The following is a 15,000-nucleotide window of genomic DNA, read 5'->3' as shown; positions in this document are numbered from 1 at the left end:
TTAAATATAAGTGAAAATAATTATATTACATCTTTGCATTTGACTTACAAGATTCTTGATTTGAATCGTTAATTGAAGTATATTTTGAGGTATCTTGTGTAGGTGGGGAAACTGCGTCAATAATAAACCTATGCACTGTTTCTAAGTCATTGAGGAAGTAGTGAATGGTGACGAAAGGACTTTGACAAACCTAGCTGATTGACGTATCGACCGAGCAATTAATCAAACGATCAATTGACTAATTGGTTAAATAGTTAATAAGTTGGTAAATAACAAATAAAGAAGTGAAATAGAACCCCTGCGTGTGTTTATTATTGGCATAATAACCCTCCCAAGCTACAACAAAAAGTTTTTATTTCATTTGAAACTATTCACACATTAAAAGCCTGGAAGAAATGTTTACATTTTTATTTGTCTCACAGTTAGGCTTTCTAACTTTCAATCTATTTCAATACTTCTTATTCACGCTGTTTTGTGCACGAAACATATTAAATGTATATCATCTTATTTCCTAAAATTCTTAGATTTCTAAAATAATTTTAAAAATTAAGGGAAATAGGAGTCGAAGGGTAATTCATCATGGAAATAAAATTATTCTTTTAAACTAGGTGGCGAGCTGGCAGAGACGTTAGCACGCCGGGCCACAATGCTTAACGGTATTGTGTCAGTCTTTACGTTCTGAGTTCAAATTTCGCTGAGTCAGTATTTCTTTTCGGGGTCGATAAATTGAGAACCAGTTGCGTACTGGGTTCGATCTAATCGACTGGTTCACTCCCCAGAAATTTTGGGCCTGGGGCAGAATAAAAAGTGAATTATTCTTATAATCTTTTCTACTCAAGGAACAAGACCCAAAATTTTGGGGGAAGGGTCCAGTCTATTAGATCGACCCCAGTACGCAACTGGTACTTAATCTATCAACCCAGAAAGGATGAAAGGCCAAGTCGACCTCAGCGGAATTTGAACTCAAAACGAAAAGACAGACGAAATACCGCTAAGCATTTCGCCCGGCGCGCCAACGTTTCTACCAGCTCGCCGCCTTAAATTATTCTTATAATGTATGCAAGCTGATGAGCTCAACATTTACCTGAGTGGAGTAAACTTGTTGATCATTTATAAGTGTGTAACAAATTCCTGGATGCTAAGGTATGTTCATGAATTGGAAAGACGAAAAACCACCAGAAATGCACATTGCTGTTGATTCATAGTGTCTACCGGGCGTTGTTAGTGTTTAATAAGCGAAAACACCCAATGATCCACAAGGCTCCGGCAGGGGATGGTGGGGAACCCTGCTGTACTCTTTCACTACAACTTTCTCTCACTCTTCCTTCCTGTTTCTGTTGTACCTGTATTTCGAAGGACCAGCCTTGTCGCACTCTGTGTCACGCTGAATCTCCCCGAGGACTACGTTAAGGGTACACGTGCCTGTGGAGTGCTCAGCCACTTGCACAATAATTTCATGAGCAGGCTGTTCCGTTAATCGGGTCAAATAGAACCCACGTCGTCGTAACTGACGGAGAGCCACGATTATTATTATTAGTAGTAGTCGTAGTTTGTGCAGGAAACCGGCGCTCTCTTTAAAGGAAGAACTTAAATAATCAAATGAAAGATAACATGCGTACATAATAGACACATACACAAAATACAAACACAAATAAATATAGAAAACCAGGATATAAAATTTTAAAGACAAAACAACCTCTAAAAATGAGAGTTTGTAATAAAATATTGTTGGTGAAGTTTGCGAAGTTTTCAGGATCTTGTTACGTTTTATGGCGTGTATATTATTGTAAACGGGCAAAAACACCCACTCATGTAATTTGTGTATATACGCGTATGTACATGGGCGCATGCACGTCTTGTGCAGATATGTGTGTGTGTGTGGGTGGGCGTATGTACGTGTGTGTGTGTGCACATATATATGTATATGTATGTATATATATGTATATATATAATGCATGCATGCATATATATATAAATATATATATATATGTGTGTGTGTGTGTGTGTGTATGTGTGTGTGTGTGTGTGTGTGTGTGTGTATGTATGCATATATATATGTATATGTTTATATTATATATATGTATGCATGTATGTATATATTTGTATAAGTTTATATATATATATATATATATATATATATATGTGTGTGTGTGTATAACGTATAGACATACACATCATACATACACATACGTGTGTGTATGTGTGTATGTGTGTATGTTCGTATGTGTATTTATGCACATTTGTAAGTATGTATGTATGTATACTTCTGCATCAAGTATTTAATCCCATATTTAATAAAATAGAAATCAGATGGAACTCATTTTGTCGAATCTGTGGCTGCGAATGATAGATTCAATCATTATTATCGAAACACATTCTAAATCTAATGCATAATAACATGTATATTTCTATTTCTATCTATCTATCTATCTATCTATCTATCTATCTATCTATCTATCTATCTATCTATCTATCTATTTATCTAGCTAGCTAGCTAGCTATATCAACTCAAATATCGATCCAGTAAAGCTGATTACGTTAGCCACTATTATGCTTCTGTTAAATACCTCTAGATCAGGGGTTTTCAAACTTTTTGACTTGCGGACCCCTTTATATTTCAGGCTTTACTTTAGGGACCCCCTTATAAACGCTTATGAAATTTATACATAAATATTTGCTTAAAATAACATATATTTTTACATTTATTTACTTAACAGTATTTAACAAATAGGTTTATTGTCAATTAAAACATTTCGATTAAAAAACATATAAAATCAAATTGCCCATGAAAAGTATTTGCTGTCTACGGACCCCCTGTCTTGTCCTTGCGGACCCCCTGTGGTCCGCGGACCACAGTTTGAAAACCCCTGATTTAAGCGAATTAGTACGGGGGGGGGGGTGAGGCATTAGGCTGGCCACCTAGTTGAAAATGTACCAAGCAGTTGTACCGCCTATTCTACAGTACGACTGCAAGACTTGGACAGTTTATAAAAACCGCTTCTACATGAAAAATTTCAAGAAAACTATTGAAAATCACCTGGCAAGACAAGATCCCAGACATAGAGGCTCTCTCTCGAGCTGATCTTCCAAGCATTCACTCACAGCTGAGGAGAGCGCGAGTCAGGCCACTTTGTTCGAATGTCTGGCACGTGACTCCTCAAGAGACTGTTTTTCAGCAAACTGACGGAAAGCAAGTGCACGCAAGTCAGACCGGAAAAGCGCTTCAAGGACACTTCCAAAACCTAACTGAAGATCTTTGAGATCTAGCTCACTTCCGCTGTTTACAGCAATGCCTGGAAGGAAGGTGTGTAGCGTGTGCTCGTCTCATTGATTATGAAAGAGAAAGATGAGCAGAGAATCTGCATCAAATTTTCCTAAAAGCTTGGCGATATCTGCTCAGAGGCCTACGCAATGTTTTCAAAAATCTTTCATCGTTCTCGATACAATCAAAGAGATCTTGTGCAACTGAAACTACGACACTTGGGAAGCGCAAGCACAAGATTGCCCTGCCTGGCGAAGCTGCACCAACAGACGTACCATTTCCTACGAACAGAACAAGGGTAGAAAGAAAATGCGAACTGTGCAAGTCCATAGTCAACTCCTTAGCTTTAGTCCCAGAAAATCACCAGTGCTCGCCTTGAAGCAGAGTCTTCTCAGCACGCATTGGACTGATCGGTCTCAGTCAAGCACACTGTGCTCCGTCTTCTCCTTTGCGATGTGTTTGGTCATCGTCGACAACGACTGACGAACTAATGATAATAAGATACTCATTACACGTGCTCTTCAGAAATTGAAGTTGATCGATTTAGCCAAGCAAACAATTTTTGGCTCAGCAACTATTTCTCGTCAGAACACACGGTTCACTTACTTTCTTTAACAAAAAATGTGGAGAAAGATATTTGGGATAACGTCACTCTAAGGTCGCCAATTGTTTTGAATAAAGAACAACTTTGGACAAAATAAAGGATAAAATAAAGGACAACATAGGACAACAAATAAAAACAAAATAAAGGACAACTTTGAATAGAGGACAAAATAAAATTCAAAGTTTATGCATACATAATTAGCTCATTATATTAGTCAGCTAAGTGGCATAATGATTGCGTTTGTATATGTTATTCCTATAAATCTTAAATTAGGTTGATATAGTTGTAACATGTACTAAAATAATTTTTTACTTTGAAAATTTTTTTAGTTCCTTACCGAAATTTCACTAACGTTGGTTTGTCATACAAATTCGTTCGTTTTTTATTTTCCATTTATTTTAATAATCTTTTCCAGTTTTATTTGAAAAAGAAATATAAACATTTTTATTGCAGTGTTTTATGCGGTTTCTTTTTTTGTCACGCTGTTCTTTCTCCACAACTTTTGTTCATCATTTTTGAAATGTGAATGAATTCTACCTCTTTACACAAATTAGATGAAGTGCTTAGTAGAAGAAAGCGAACGAGTTTATATCAAGATACAATAAAATAAATTTAAACATCTGAGCACTTTTAATCTTTAAGATTATACTTTCTCTGGCTTTTTGCGCAATTCAGCAAAATTGTACCATTGTCTTATTTCATCTTATTTATTCTGAAAATCTAAACAATAATTATCTTGTAAGCTGAAATATAATCTAAACTTCACACTTTATTAGTTCAACCGAACATCTGTTCTTTGTATTTAAAAACATATATAAAACTTATGCTATGCAACTCCAGTGGGAACTATGCTTAACTCCACATAGTTTATAAAGAGTATTACTGGCATCGTTTCTAGTTCTACAGATTTCTTGAAGTGTTTAGGTATTATTCAGGAAAATATACAAGTTAAGCATTAAAAAGTTATTTGATGAAGTGGGGGGAGGACATTTCATCGAAAACTGACATATAGCAAATCTTTTTTTATTTAAAGAGGACAAGGATAGGAAAGGGTTAAAATAAAGGGTTACCTTCCGAAAACAAAAGGGTTGGCGACCTTATCTGGGACTTACATAAAAGGGTTGCCGTGATATTTAAAAATAGAGTGTTAACACGTTATGCAAATTAGTTATTCCAGTTTTCTGTAGCTACGGTAATTGTCGAGTATATAAACAGATTGGCTACTTCTTTCTCTGAGGTTGGCCAAATTGATGTAGACGACTCTGATGAGAATCCAATAATATACGAAAACTGATTAAGGTTGTTCGTCGTTTGATCTTTCAGTCGACGGAGAAGCAACTAAATTAGCTCTGTCTTTACCACCACCACGTCTACTACCACCACTACTACTACATTTACAACTACTACGACCACTAGTACTGCTGCTATTACTACTACTATTTGGTTTGCAAGATTCTCATTGTCAATTCGTGTATTGAAGCATATTCTGTTGTATCTGGGGAGAGTCATTCTCTTTAGTGCCTTATAATTTAACACTCTCACCGGTCTGATTTCCACTCATTTATTTATTTTTCTAGAATTTTCGTTGCGCCTTGCAACCTTTTCAATAATTGTTGACTCTCTCAATGAGAATCATGCAAACAAAATCCCAAAACGAATATATATATACACATGTATGTCTATATATATATATATATATATATATATATATATATGTGTGTATGTGTGTGTACATACACACACACATACACACGCACAAATATACATATACATTCATATATAGTACACTTTGATCTTAGCCAAAAGGCCGTCTGGGTACATACACATGCACATACATACATACATACACACATATACATATCTATGAATATACATATATATATATATATATATATATATATATAAACATAATTAAGGGATCAGCAAGCATTTGCTTCACCATATACCGAAGTTCAGAAATAGCAGCTAAAAAAGCTGAGACTAAGCACTTCATCTAATTTTTTAGCTGCTATTTCTGAACTTCGGTATATGGTGAAGCAAATGCTTGCTGATCCCTTAATTATGTTTATAAACGTATGGGAACTTTTAAATAAGTTCTCCACCGATAATGGTGCTTACATACCGAAGGGCTTGGTAAAAATTATTAATTGTTGATTTATTAATAAATTAATAAATTGATAAATCTTTACTCTTTTAATTTGTAATAATTATTCACTCCCTGATAGTAAACGCAAAGCTTCTGCGGTATTGTTTGTAACGCACATGGTAATTTCTTGAGGAGGTAGTGGAATGACTGGCCGAGGTAAGTTCGGTTATGCTTTCAGATTGTGTCGAGGCATGATATTCACTCGTTCATACTTGCGCGGTTTGCTAGCATAGTCGAATGTACTACTGGAATATCATACCGATGACGGAAATTGAAATTTATCATTCATAATCCGGAAACGCGTCTATGATTAACTTTAAATGGTTAGTTTTCATTGTTTTTTCTTCTTGCTTTTGCCTTTGGGAGTTACAAGTAATGCTATCTGTTGGAGTCTCAGCTTTTTTAGCTGCTATTTCTGAACTTCGGTATATGGTGAAGCAAATGCTTGCTGATCCTTTAATTATGTTATATATATATATATATATATATATATATATATATATATATATATATATATATATATATATATATATATATATATATATATATACATATAGATGTGTGCATATGTGTGTCTATGTATACACATACACACTCACACTTCGCATACGCAACAGACAAAAGAATTAGACAGGAAAACTGAGAGAGCAGCGAGAAAGGAGAAGAAAAGAAGACACCACTATATTAAGGATGACAAGAAATGGGTCCGTGAGAGGAAGGCACAAGCACTTTTGAGTGACAGAGGGGGGGGGGGGGCGCACGACCAGCTCCACCACCACCCGCACTACCAACACCAATACTCAACTACAGAGGCAGGCCACACAGTTTTTATGCTACCCTTACTTGAATGTCGGGTATGTCATAATGTCCCGTACCACCTACACTATTACTACAACGACAACAACAACAACAACTACTACTACTACTACTGCTACTATCACCACTACTACTACTACTGTTACTACCATTACCACTACCACCCCCACTACTACTACTGCTACTACTACCACCACCACCAATACTACATCTACCACCACCACCACTATTACAACTACTACCACCATCATCATCACCACCACCACCACCACTACTACTACTACTACCAATACTATTACTACCACTACCACCACCATTACTACTACTACCACCACCACCACTACATCTAAAACTACTACTACTACCCCACCACCTCCACCATCTCTCCGACCACCATTTCTAATACTACCAGCATCACCACCACCATCAGCAGCAGCATCACTATCATTTCCTTGGACACCACTACCACCGCCAACACCACCACCACAGTGACCACTACTAGCTGACCCAGTACCACTACCACCACTACAAGTACTACGTCCAATACTACTATCGACACTATCCCCAACACTACCATCTCACCACTACGGATACCACCAGCACCGCTACCACAACCACTGCCACCACTACCACTGCTACCACCACCATCACCATCACGCCACCTTCACCACCACTACAACCACCACTACCACCGCCACCACACTGCCCTGCTATCACCACCACCACCACCACCACCACTTCTACCACAGCCGCCGCTACCATCACTACCACCACCACTACTACCACCACCACCACCATCACCACCACCACCACCACCACCACCACCACCACCACCATCACCACCACCACCACCACCACCACCAAAACCACCGCCGCCACCACCACCACCGCCACCACAATCATGTCGAAATCATGCGTGGGTGGACAGGCGAATTCTTTCAGGATGTCTGCTAAGATGCTGATTGTTTATTGTTATTTTCACTATTGTTGTTATTCTTCATGTTGTTAATGTTGCCGATGTCCTTGTTGTTGTTGTTGTTGTCGGGGCTGCTTCTGTTGTGTCATTGTTAAACTCGTTTTGCTTTGGTTACGTTACTTGTTACTCGATATGTGCAGCTTATATCAGTCTTTGTTTTACACACACACACACACACACACACACACATGATTCTATCTGTCTGTCTGTCTATCTGTCTGTCTATCTATCTATCTATCTGTATGTATGTCTATCTGCTTGTCTATTTGTCTGTCTAGACATCACGACATCTAAATGTCTAGACATCTCGGCATTAATCCATCCATCCATCTATCTATCTATCTATCTATCTATCTATCTATCTATCTATCTATCGATCGATCGATCGATCTATCTATGTAGCTATATCTCGATTTATCTATCTATCTCTTATTCTCTCTCTCTCTCTCTCTCTCTCTCTCTCTTTGTATATCTATATATAGGTATGTGTTTGTGTGTGTGCTGCATGCTTGTGTGTGTGTGTGTGTCTGTGTGTCTGTATGTGTATGTGCGTGTCTGTGTCAGCATGTGTATTTCAGTTAAAAAAGATTCATTGGGAATCGAGGTACATCAACATGTAGTACGCCGTCCATTGGCTAGAAGATTCACACAAAGCAGATAATGAAAAAAAATTCAACGTCGTAGATACGAATTATACAGAACTGAAGATTGCAGTTGGGTAATTCTTCTATTCTAATTATTTACCAATGATCCGATAAGGTGAACTCATAGTGTAGCAGTGCTTTCGGATATGGACTTTAAATTATATCTTCTTTCCCTCCTTTATCTATACTCCAAGTGACTACCAGCTCTTGAGCACATCCCCATCGCTGGATTTATATATTTTAGCTAACTGTAAAACTTCATTTGCTGGAATACAGACAATCACGTTCACTATGTATAGGTTAGCCTGATGAGTTTTGGAAATCCATGTAATATGCCAGTTACATTCAATCTCTCCCTATCTCTCTCTCTCTCTTTCTCTCTCTCTCTTTCTCTCTCTCTCTCTCTCTCTCTCTCTCTCTCTCTCTCTCTCTCTCTCTCTTTCTGTGCATGTATGTCTTGTTTGTCTCAAGTGCCAAAAAATGTACTGTCACCAAAACATGCTGAACGTCCAGTCCACCGTGCCGTATCATCAGCGCCAAAACATCTGCGCCCAATCGTCTCCTTTCGGACAATATTTACTGAACCTAAAAGAGCGACATACATGCATTCGATACTAAAAATATAAACTTCTGCTTCAAACGATTGCAATCAAAGTGTTTATTTCACGACGCGGCGCCAGAAATGGTTGCTTCCCCCATTTCATTAGCTTGAGTACGTTCTCAGTTTTATGTTGCGTGTCTCTGGCCATAACATCAAAGTCATTTGGAGCGGGTTTCGTCCTCAATTAAGAGTCAAGTCTCTCCAAAAGTATGACATTCGACAAGGCCTATGATACAGTACGATAGAAGTGACCCGGCACTGAGCAACGATAGTTGATCCAAAGCTTGGATTTATCTCATGGCTCTTTTTTTGTCTTGTATTTGTCTGTCATTGGTCTGCGGCCATGCTGTTGCACTGTCTTCAAGGGTTTTAATCAAACAGATTCACTCGTATACTTGATTTTTTAAAGATTTGTACTTTTATCCAATTCGTTTGCCCAACCACTAAGTTACAGGGACGTAAACCATATAACATCGGTTGTCAGATGGTGGGAGGGGACGCACACACACACACACACACACACACACACACACACACACACACACACACACGAAAGACTTCCACACAATTTCTTATTTCTTTATTGCCCACAAGGAGCTAAACATAAAGGGGACAAACAAGGACAGACAAAGGGAATTAGTCGATTACATCGACCCCAGTGCTTTTAACTGGTACTTAATTTATCGACCCCGAAAGGATGAAAGGCAAAGTCGACCTCGCCGGAATTTGAACTCAGAAAGTAAAGACAGACGAAACACCGCTAAGCATTTCGCCCGGCGTACTAACGTTTCTGCCAGCTCGCCGACTTCCACACAATTTCTGCCCACCAAAATTCGTTCACAAGGTATTGTTTGACCCGGGGCTAAAGTATATGGCAGTTGCCTATTGTGCTGCGCAACTGTATTTCACAAATAAAACTTAACCTAATGAACCCATTATTTTGTTGTTTTTACATGAATCACCACCCCATTATCGCCCCACGTTTTACAGGAATCACTACCCCATTATTGCCCCACTTTTCTTCAATGTCTTTGGAACTTTCCACCGCCCTCAAGGGGCAATACCCCCCACTTTGGGAACCACTGGTTTAGTCACATGTCAGGCTTGACTGACTATACTTATAGTTAAAGACTTCCTACCCGCGACCATCCCGTTTTTTCTTTAGCCATACACTATCCACCGAGCCCCTTTTTTAAAAAATATATTTCAAGGATAATATATTTTTTTGTCCCTTAAATATATTTCTGAGAAGCAATTTGAGCAAAATATCTCTCAAAAAAATAGGGGTATTTTTGAAGGAGAATTGGCTGCTATTTCTAGTAGGTCCAGCAACCAACTGCATAAGGGCTCCCTCGTTTTCTTGTAAGGCTGGGGCATGGTGCTCTTGTGATGGTATGTGTGTGCGTGGGGGGCGGGTTATGCGGTGTAGAGTGTTGATTATTAGAAGTACAACGCTCACTAATTGCTCACACATCTCCACCCGTTCCACCCACCCCACACACTCAAACACACACAATCACACACACACACACACACACACACACACACACGCACACACACGCATTCATACGACACTCACCTTCGTTCAACCCTATCTCCCACCCGAATATAGCTAACTTCCCTCTACCCGCAATAAGCCTCACATTCCACCCTCTAACATACACCCACGCACCTCAACACACCTGGCAGCCCCTAATGCGTAACCTCACTCCCACCAGCAACCACAGCAAATGTACTTACATACCCACCGTCAAGCCAACACCTACAAACAGGCAGGCACACGCACACACACACAGAAACATACTCACACAGTTACACAATGCACACGTACACATACATATCTTTACATACGTATGTTTATACATGCACGCGCGCGCACACACATACACACACACACTCACACACACATTGACATATACATAACCATCTCCCTTTCATACATAACCACTCGCATAACTTCAAAGGGTCGACAGGCCACCCACGCACGTAACTTGACATACCTAAAACGCATACGCTTATATACGAACGAATGCAACCAAGACAATCTCTAACTTTCACACACACACACACACATACACACACACAAAGACACACACGTTCTGTCTGTGTCTCACCCCTTCGTTAATGCGGGCACAATTGCAAACACACACACACACACAAATACACTCGGGCATATACATATCATCAAACCAACATTACACGCAGGTAACTGCTTGTGCATGCATATATATGTATGTGTGTGTGTGTGTGTGTGTGTGTGTGTATAGTCTTGCGAGTGTGAATGTGACGCCCGCGGGCGAGCGCGTGTGTGTATGTGTGCACGTGTGTATGTGTGTGTATGAGTAATGTGTGTGCATGCTCCCGCGTATGTGATGCAACCATGTGTGTATGTGTGTGTGTGTGTATATATATACGTTTATGTGTGTGTGTATATATATATATATATATATATATATATATATATATATACATCTGAGTATTTGTATACGTGTGTGTGTGTGTGTATGAGCGCGCGTATGTAGTGTAACCGTGTGTGTATGTGTATTGTGTGTGTGCTAGTAATGTGTGTGTATGTGTGCCTCTGTGTGTGTGTGTCAGTAATGTGTGTATATGTGCACGCGTATGTGATGTATCCTGTGTGTGCGTGTACGTGTGTGTGTGTGTGTGTGTGTGTGTGTGTGTGTGTTGTGTGTGTGTGTGTGTGTGTGTAATCTAAATACTTGTTGAAAGATCTTGATATTCGTTAACGAATAATGAAACAATTAAGGAAAAAAATTCATTATCATTTCAAATTATGAATAATAAAGAATTTTCAAAATTCCGCATAGATTAGAAAAAGGATTTTGCCTGTTTTTTTTTAAAGAAGAAAAAAAAAAGAGAAAGCAAAAAAATAATAATAAAAAATACATAAATGAATGAAAAATAAAAAAACAAAATAAATTACTTATGAGGAAGTCTATATTTTTCAGGTAGAGTGTTGTTGGGTCTCAAGGGGTGGTACAAACCTAGCAATATGTGTTTTATAGTGAAAACAAAATTTCCATTCAAATGGTAATTACCGGACGATTTTCTGTTCGAGTCTAACCGTTTTAAGTCGTAGTAGAAGCGCGACTTATGTCGAAAATAGGCATAAGAAGATTTATTTCTTCTAAGCATAGATGAGACAAACAAGGATAGACAAGCGGATTAAGTCGATTATATCGACCCCAGCGCGTAACTGATATTTATTTAATCGAACCCCGAAAGGCAACGTCGACCTCGGCGGAATTTGAACTCAGAACATAAAGACAGACGAAACACCGTCGAGCATTTCGCCCGGCGTGCTAACGATTCAGCCGGCTCGCCGCCTTTAGACATAGGAATATTGTATAAATTTTATAATTGAAAAATTGACTATATTTTGTACATACGAGTATAGGCTCGCGTGCGCAATTGCGCCCACGGGCGGGGGTTTCCCCCCACCCCTGCGCTAAACGGATATTTCAACCAAACACAGGATGTAACAGAAAATTATCCTCCATATTATACGGTCATTGATGAAGCTCTAGTAAAGCTATGCAGGTGATAAGGGTGTTTTCACTTTGCTAATGTTCTATCATTTTGCTTTTAGTTGCTTTTTATCGTTTTAATCGGGGTATGCCGTGCGTTTGATGTCGAAACTTTCGTCATTTTGTAAAAAAAAGGCGGGTGTTTTTTGTTTTGTTCTTTGGTCGCACTCTGTTAATGGACGTAAATTATATACTAAAGAAACCGACATAGATACTACTACTATTACGACGACGACGACGACGATCACCACAACCACCACCACCACTACTACTATTACGACGACGACGGCAACCACCACCACCACCACCACCAACACCACCACCACCACTACTATTACTCTTATTACTACTATTAGTGCGACCACTACCACCACCACCACCACTACTACTACTGCGACCACTACCACCACTACTACTACTGCGACCATTACCATCACCACCACCACTACTACTATTACGACGACGACGGCAACCACCACCACCACCACCACCAACACCACCACCACCACTATCACCACCAATACCACCACCACTACTATTACTTATTACTACTATTACTGCGACCACTACCACCACCACCACCACCACCACCACCACCACTACTACTACTGCGACCATTACCATCACCACCACCACTACTACTATTATTACTGCGTCTACTATGACCGCTACTACCACCACCACCACCACCACCACCACTACTATTATTATTACTACGACTAATACGACCACTACCACCACCACCAGCACCACTACACCACCACTACCACCACCACCACTACCAATACCACTACTACTACTATTACATATACTACGACCACTACCACCATCACCACCACTACTTCCACAACTACCACAACAACTACTACTACTACTACTACTACTACTACTGCTGCTGCTGCTGCTGCTGCTGCTGCTGCTGCTGCTGCTACTACGACCATTACCGTTACTATTCTTACTATCGTTCAACCAGGGCAACAGACAACTTGCAAAACGCAACAGCAGAATCTTGCTCAACCAATTGAAGTAAATTTATAAAAATTAAAATTAATGGAATAAAAGGAATTTTTTGCGGGTAAATGATAAACTGCATAAGAAGTCAAACTGCTTCCACGGAGGAAAGAAACCCATAGATAAAACTTAAGAAAGCAGCAGACGCGTAGGTGTGAATGGGAGAAAAGGCTCGTAGATGTAGGGAAATGAGATTAACTGCGGCTTTGTATACCTCAGGTACTCTCAGAGATTCGTTAAACAGAATGGTTTTACAGTTCTATATTCAAGAGATGAGGAATTATCTGGGAAATAACCCTGAAACCCGGGTCCGTTCGTGCTACAGATCACGATGAGAGGGATAACTTCCCTTGGCAAAACATACAGGACACAGAAGTGTGTCGATAAGCCAGCTGGAGGAGATGTCCTCCTGGGGCTAAAAGCAACAGTAACATCCACCCCTAGGGGTCAGCCACATTTAAGTGGCAATATACTTCACTTTATCGTGCAGTTACTGTTAATACCTCGTTTAGAGAATTAACATTACATTATTTATATTTGACGGATATTTGTCCTCATCTTGTTTGTTGTTAACACAAACGTTTCGGCTGATATACCCTCCAGCCTTCTTCAGGTGTCTTGGGGGAAATTTCGAACCTGGACATATGGCGTAGTGCGGGCTACTAACCCCAGGATTCCGAGTTCAATTCCAGGCAGTGACCTGAATAATAATAATAATAATAATAATAATAATAATAATAATAATAATAATAATAATAATAATAATAATAATAATGATAATGATAATAATAATAATAAATGCTATGGAAAAACAGTCAGCCACCTTCTATATATGGATGACCTAAAATTATATGCAAAAAACGACAAAGAGCTAGAAACACTACTACAGACAGTACACGGCTTTACCAAGGAAATAGAAATGAAATTCGGATTAGAAAAATGTGCCAAAGCAACCCTGAAAAGAGGAAAATTAGTTAAAAGTAGCAATATAACACTAGATAAAGCCAATGAAATAAGAGAACTAGACGAAAGCCAACCATATAAGTATTTAGGAGTCAATGAACTAGATAGGATACAACATACACAAATGAAAGAAAAAATAAAGAAAGAGTACTATAGACGAGTTAGATCAATACTAAAAACAGAGCTCAATGCTAAAAACAAGATAATGGGTATCAACACTTTAGCTGTCCCAGTTATAAGCTACAGCTACAACATCCTTAACTGGACACTGAACGAACTATGTAAAATAGACAGGAAAACAAGAAAAATAATGACAGGATATAGGATGCACCACCCAAAATCTGACATAGAAAGGCTATATATACAACGCACAGAAGGTGGCAGGGGTCTTATACAGCTAGAAAACTATTATAAAATAACCACCATAGG

The sequence above is a fragment of the Octopus bimaculoides genome, chromosome 5 (genome assembly GCF_046866305.1).
Source record: "Octopus bimaculoides isolate indiv1 chromosome 5, ASM4686630v1, whole genome shotgun sequence".
NCBI lineage: Eukaryota > Metazoa > Mollusca > Cephalopoda > Octopoda > Octopodidae > Octopus > Octopus bimaculoides.
This window is presented reverse-complemented; position numbering follows the sequence as displayed.